The following is a 6256-nucleotide window of genomic DNA, read 5'->3' as shown; positions in this document are numbered from 1 at the left end:
GAGAGGCCAACACCTACCTGCCCCGTCCCGATCTAAGAGAGAAGACCATCGGGAAGGTTTTCTTCTCGGAGGTGAGCAGACCTTGGGATGCACCCCAATATTCTGGGCAGCCATTTGTCTGAGGTTGTAGAGCAGGGGTCCTCCAACGTTTTAAAGAGGGGGCCGATTCACAGTCCCTCAGACTGTTGGGGGACCGGACGGGGTGGGTGGGCATGGCTAGGTGGTCATGTGACTGGGTGGGCGTGGCCAATTTAACTGTCTATTTTCTGGCTTTTCTCCTTCTAAGCCCCCGTTTAAATTGTTTTAAAGACTTTTAATTTGAAGGAGTTCTTTCCAAGCCCAGAGCTGCTTTTCCAGGCTGCACCGGCGAGATCACCCCTCAGCTGGCCCTCAGCTGGCCTTGCAGCTGGCTCGCTGGGAGATAAGGCAGTTAGGGGCGGGGCAAGGGGCGGGGCTTAATCACACCACTCCGCGGGCCGTATTCTTTGCCCGTGGGCCGTAGTTTGAGGGTGCCTGTTGTAGAGGGTCTGCTGCTTGAGCAGGGGGTCTCCAAGGTCTTCTGCTAGTCTGTTAATTGGTGGAAGGGTTTCCCTCCAGAAGTTGTTGGTGGGGAAGGTGGGATGGAGGGAAAAGAAAGGAGGGAGGGAGGGAAAAGAAGGGAGGGAGGGAGGGAGGGAGGAAGGAAGGAAGACTCAATGACCACAATTTCCTTTTACTCTTTGCATTATAGGCAGTTTTGTATTCTTACAACTATCATTTACATTACCTTTTGCCATACTGTAGTCCTCGACATATCACTGTCATAGAACCTCCAGTGGTCACTAAGTGATTTCAGCAGTCCTTAAGCCAATGCCGTGGTCGAATACTTAGGATAAACCAGATCTTTCAGTGATTTCCATCTAAAAGTTTTCCTCGATATACGACCACAACTGAGCCCCAAATTTCTGTTGCTAAGCGAAAGTTCTTAAGCAAGTTTTGCCTCATTGTTTGACCTTCCTTGCCACAGTTGTTAAGTGAATCGCTGCAGTGCAGTTCTTACGGTGGTCAATCTGATGAATTAGTGAATCTGGTTTCCCCATTGACTTGGCCTATCAGACGGTCACAAAAGGGATCACGTAACCTCGAAACACTGCGACCGTCATAAATATGGACCGGCAAGTACCCAAATTTCAATCACATGACCATGAGGATGCCACAATGGTCTGAAAGTCTGAAGAATGGGCATGTCCCTTTTGTCAGTGCCGTTGTGACTTTCAGTGGTCACTAACCGAGGACTGTATTTTCTTTTTCTCTCCCCGTAATGGCTGAAAGTGGCATCTTTAGTCGAGGCTCTCGGGGCAGTTCCCTTCCTTGGCTTGGCTAATGCTCCGTATCTCCACTCTTCTTCCTCAGCTGCTGTATCACCCGGAGGTTGGAGACTTCTTTATGACGCCAGACATTCTCGAGGTTCTCCTGGAATGGATGATTCAGCCGTATCCTCTTATCCAGATCTTTAGCGTGAGAGGACTGGGATATGTTCTTCAGCACCCCTTGGAGGTAAGAGATGGGGGGCAGGAAGTGAGTGGCTTCCAAGGTAGTAGCAGGTGTGGCCTCACTCTCTGGGAAGTCTTCAAGGCTGGGGAGGACAGAAGAAGGAGAAGAAGACAATCATCAGGAACAGGATGGACTCAGCTAGAGTGGTGGGTGCACCCCTGGAAGATCTGAAGGATCAAGTAGATCCTCTTGGAGAAGATCTCAAAGCAGAACAAGAGGAAACAGATGGGAACTGATGAAGGAGAGAAACAACCTGGAACTAAGGAGAAATTTCCTGACTGTGAGAACAATTCATCCTTGGAACGACTTGCCTCCAGAAGTTGTGGCTGTTCCATCACTGGAGCTTTTCAAGAAGAGACCAGGCAGCCATTTGTCCAGCATAGTCTAGGGTCTTCTGCTTGAGCAGGGGGTTGGACTGGAAGACCTCCAAGTTCCTTTTCAACCCTCTTCTTCTATGCTCTGTGGGCTTCTCTTTTGTTTGTCATGATCGCTGCGAGACTCAGAGAACTCCAGTGACCGTGTTTGATTGCTCGTTCCTTTCCCTGCTTCCTCCAGAAGAACATCTCAGGGCCAGTTTTCATGCCGGTCATCAACTGCGCTTGTCACCCAGAGAAGAGTGTAGCGAAGGAAACTCTCCGGACCCTTCATTTCCTCCTTAGGCACCTTGCTGCGGACATCCATGCATTGAGGCGGTCCATCTAATTCCTCTCCTGTTGAAATATTTTCCTGACGAAAGTCAACCAAATCACGACAAACTGGTTTCCCCTCCTCTTTTTTAATTATTTCTGTAAGAAATAAGAAATGAATGAAGGAATCAATAAATACATGAGTGAATGGATGAATAAAGGAACGAATAAACAAAGGAATAGATGGATAAATGAATAAATAAATGAATGGATTAATGAATAGATGAACCGATGGATGGATGAATGATTGGATGGATAGATGGAAGGATGGAAGGATGGATGGATGAATATCAAAGCTGTTCTGGCGAGGAAGCCCACAGATGCCTCTACTTTCAGTGGTGCATTTTGGGGGGTGGGGGCTTATGCCAAATTTTGCTCCAATTTTTTTTTTTTAATTTCTATACCGCCCTTCTCCCGAAGGACTCAGAGCGGTGAACAGCCACAAGATAAAACACATAAATACAAAAAATTTAAAATGAATTAAAAACGAATTAAATAATTTCAGCCCCCACCAGTTTGCCCACTGCCTCCCACCAACCAGGGCATGCCTGCTCTTGATGAGGAGACCCCCCGAGGCTGACTCTTCTGCTCAGCCCCTTCCCCCTTCCCTCAGGCCTGGCCCACCTCTAGATTTAAGGAAAGCAGAGCCGCGGGCTGAGGGCTTACTGCAATGGGCATGGTAGACTTGCTGTTTCTTCTCCCGATGGCTTTGGTGCTGGGGTCTTGATCCTGAAGCCTTTTGAGGAGGGGCTTCATGATCTTCAGGTTAGCATAGGGGTCTGCGGCCAGCACCTTCCATAACTCTCTGGTGCTTCTGTGCAGGTGGAAAAATGGATTGGGGGAAAAATCAGATTCTTTCCCCATTTTCGAAGAGACGGCCAATCCAGATAGATTAAATCCCCCCCACCAATGGAAGAAAGGATTAGAAAACAGATGGCCAAATGAACCGTTTTAATACAAACAGGGTGTGTCTAACTGACGAGGACTTATAAGTCCAAAATAGATCTATCATAGTCTCCTTAGTCTCCCAATGGGCAGCAGAGTGTTTGCTGGCTGCCAGGAAAAAAAAAAGCCTAGAAACTAGTGGACTGTGATTTCACTGAATTAGGGTTCCATAAAAATCTTGGTTTATGTAGGAAGAACCTGGCTAAAGAGAAATACACATAAAGCCTATGAAAAGGAAAGGAAAAACAAACAAACAAATACTGTACCTTTACAGGGAGGATACATGGGATGAGGGTGTGGCTAACTGATGAGGACTTATAAGTCCAAGATAGATCTATCATAGTCTCCTTAGTTTCCCAATGGGCAGCAGAGTGTTTGCTGGTTGCCAGAAAAAAAAAAAAGCCTAGAAACTAGTGGATTGTGATTTCACTGAATTAGGGTTCCATAAAAATCTTGGTTTATGTAGGAAGAACCTGGCTAAAGAGAAATACACATAAAGCCTATGAAAAGGAAAGGGAAAAAAACAAACAAATACTGTACCTTTACAGGGAGGATACATGGGATGAGGGTGTGGCTAATTGATGAGGACTTATAAGTCCAAGATATATCTATCATAGTCTCCTTAGTCTCCCAATGGGCAGCAGAGTGTTTGCTGGCTGCCAGAAAAAAAAAAGCCTAGAAACTAGTGGATTGTGATTTCACTGAATTAGGGTTCCATAAAAATCTTGGTTTATGTAGGAAGAACCTGGCTAAAGAGAAATACACATAAAGCCTATGAAAAGGAAAGGGAAAAAAAAAAACAAATACTGTACCTTTACAGGGAGGATACATGGGATGAGGGTGTGGCTAACTGATGAGGACTTATAAGTCCAAGATAGATCTATCATAGTCTCCTTAGTCTCCCAATGGGCAGCAGAGTGTTTGCTGGCTGCCAGAAAAAAAAAAAGCCTAGAAACTAGTGGATTGTGATTTCACTGAATTAGGGTTCCATAAAAATCTTAGTTTATGTAGGAAGATCCTGGCTAAAGAGAAATACACATAAAGCCTATGAAAAGGAAAGGAAAAAAAAAAACAAATACTGTACCTTTACAGGGAGGATACATGGGATGAGGGTGTGGCTAACTGATGAGGACTTATAAGTCCGAGATAGATCTATCATAGTTTCCTTAGTCTCCCAATGGGCAGCAGAGTGTTTGCTGGCTGCCAGAAAAAAAAAGCCCAGCATCAGACGCTTGGCCACTGGTTCAGATTTATGACCGTTGCTGTGTCCCAAAGTCAAGCGATCACAGTTTGCGACCTTCTGACAAGGAAAGTCAGTGGGGAAACCAGATTCACTTAACAACCATGTTTCTAACTTGAGAGCTGCAGTGATTCACTTAACAGATGTGACAAGAAAAGTCCTAAAATATCTTTAAAAGTTCATTCCCATATCCTTTTCCCTCTCCCTCTCCCCTCCTTCCCTCCTTCCCTCCTTCCCTCTTTCCCTCCCTCCCTCCCTCCCTCCCTTCCTTCCTTCCTTCCTTCCTTCCTTCCTTCCTTCCTTCCTTCTTTCCTCAACAACTGTTTCTAACTCAACAACTGCAGTGGTTCACTTAACAACCATGGCAAGAAAGTTTGTAAAATGGGGGGAAATCCACTTAACAACTGTCTTGCTTCAGAACAGCAATGTTGGGCTCACTTGTGTCGTAAGTCGAGGACCGCCCATATATTCCTCTGGGTTGGTATCTCCCTGTGAAGGAGCCAGGGTTGCCAACTGATCTGATGGCAGGAAGCTTACGTTGCTCCTGGGCCTTTGCTGCTTCTTCTCTGCAGCAATGAAAGCCTTCCGAAGCACGGAAACCCTGGTCCACTCCCGAAGTTTGCTTTCCAAGGAAGCCCAGGCAGGTAAAACGTTGGCCGTTCCCCTGCCACATCTGCTGAGGAGTTGGCAAGCCACACCGCACCCTCCGTGGCTGAGAGTTCAGTGGGCCGTCCCTCACGGAGGGCCTCTGCGCCACCGGAAGTGCCAGGGACCCCAAAACTGGTCAAGGGGGGGGAGGTTTCCAGGAGCAGCGTGTCTCCAAAATTAACCCAAAGGTGCTTTTCCCAGAATGACCCAGTTGGAAGTTGGAGCAGTGGTGAAATTCAAAAATTTTCCCTACCGGTTCTGTGGGCGTGGCTTGGTGGGCAGTTGACCGGGTGGGCGTGGCTTGGTGGTTATGTGAGTGGGTGGGCGTGGCTGCACAACTGACTCACACGCAATGCAAAAGCTGCTTGACTTCACACAAAATGGCCCCTGCAACAAACAGGAACCTCACAGAATCACAGAGAGCTCAAAAAGAAATTATTGCACTTTGCACAAAAATAACACAAAAGCTGCACAACTGACTCACACGCAATGCAAAAGCGGCTGAACTTCACACAAAATGGCCCCTGCAACAAGCAGGAACCTCATAGACAATCAGGCACAGCTGATTTCTCACAGCTGATTGGTAGTAAAAAAATGCTAAAAAAAAGTTTTAAAAAAGCCTGGTTCAGTTGATTGGCGTACTTTTTAAAGCAGTTTTAAACTATCGGTTTGGGCAAAAGGTAGCAATTATTACTATCGGTTCGGGCTCACCTGCCCAAACTGGTAGCATTTCACCACTGCCTTGGAGGCCTTCTACTCCAAACCACTTCTTTTTTTTTATTAAAAAGTTTTTTTTAATTTTACACATATTTTCCCTTCCCTCCTCCCCCCTCCTGCCCAACCCTCCCACCCCCACCCCCCCGACTTCCCAGAGCAAATACAGGCTATAGCATTTAACAAACATATAAAAAAAACATAAGCTAACTATCTATAGATTTATCTCCCTTTTACACTTTAACTCCCCTTGTTCGTATCTGAATATAACTATTTAAACCGATTATTGTTTGAAAATAATGAATCCAACTTCATTCTTGTCCGTTCTTCAATAATACGCAAGTCTTCTTTCTTCCAGCATTGCACAATCAGCACCCAATTACAATTAACCATCACATCTCCAACCCTTACATATATTAACCCATTGACAAAATATTTTAACCAATCTTAAATAAACTATACTGTAAAAACCTTATTTGTACTTTTTACC

General features: G+C 45.7%; 1 long non-coding RNA gene across 1 annotated transcript; it reads right to left on the bottom strand.

Moving 5' to 3' along the window:
- Positions 1-1297: 1297 nt before the first annotated feature.
- Positions 1298-3122, bottom strand: LOC148111610 (uncharacterized). The gene is made up of 2 exons (XR_015730383.1): positions 2886-3122; positions 1298-2318 (listed from the first exon to the last, which is right to left on the bottom strand). It is a non-coding gene; the product is annotated as an uncharacterized LOC148111610 (long non-coding RNA).
- Positions 3123-6256: the final 3134 nt, after the last annotated feature.

This window comes from Pantherophis guttatus, chromosome 18, assembly GCF_059756535.1.
Source record: "Pantherophis guttatus breed Tessera chromosome 18, ASM5975653v1, whole genome shotgun sequence".
NCBI lineage: Eukaryota > Metazoa > Chordata > Lepidosauria > Squamata > Colubridae > Pantherophis > Pantherophis guttatus.
This window is presented reverse-complemented; position numbering and strand designations above follow the sequence as displayed.